Raw genomic sequence first — 501 nt, forward strand, 5'->3', positions numbered from 1 at the left:
AATTACAGATTCACTGATTCAGCAAAAGTGGATTGACTAAACAGCTAAATAGCTTAAAATACCCATACCTTGTCCTAGTTAAAAAAGTCACAATTCAAGGGGATACCTTTTATTTTTCCTCAAATTAACTTTAGGTTTGTTCTTTTAATGCAGGATACATGAAGATATGCTTCTAAATGTGCAGCAAATAGTGGCTGCTAAGATTTCAAGTACAACTTAAAGCACTGAAAAACATACTAGACAATCGGATCTAAACACAACATAACTGAACATAAAATATGTGCTGCTGCTTTTGTTAAAGCTAGTGTAGGATTAACAAACCCAGAATATCTGAAAAATCATGATTTAATCCGATATCTATAGGTTTTATGAAATATGCATCAGAAAATATGACTAACTACAATATAACCACTATAAAGTAAAGAAATAAATGCACTGATGTGTCTTTATCAAAGCCTAACTATAAATAACCTAATTGTAAATCTCATTATATATATATAA

The 501-nt window shown here is 29.7% G+C and overlaps 1 long non-coding RNA gene across 1 annotated transcript in view; it reads left to right on the plus strand.

Annotated features, from left to right (window-relative positions):
• LOC107099499 overlaps positions 1 to 501 on the plus strand; it is a 12,845-nt gene that overhangs the window by 11,063 nt on the left and 1,281 nt on the right. The gene's annotated exons all lie outside the window — the stretch shown is intronic.

Source organism: Cyprinodon variegatus, unplaced genomic scaffold (assembly GCF_000732505.1).
Source record: "Cyprinodon variegatus isolate N-32 unplaced genomic scaffold, C_variegatus-1.0 Scaffold878, whole genome shotgun sequence".
NCBI lineage: Eukaryota > Metazoa > Chordata > Actinopteri > Cyprinodontiformes > Cyprinodontidae > Cyprinodon > Cyprinodon variegatus.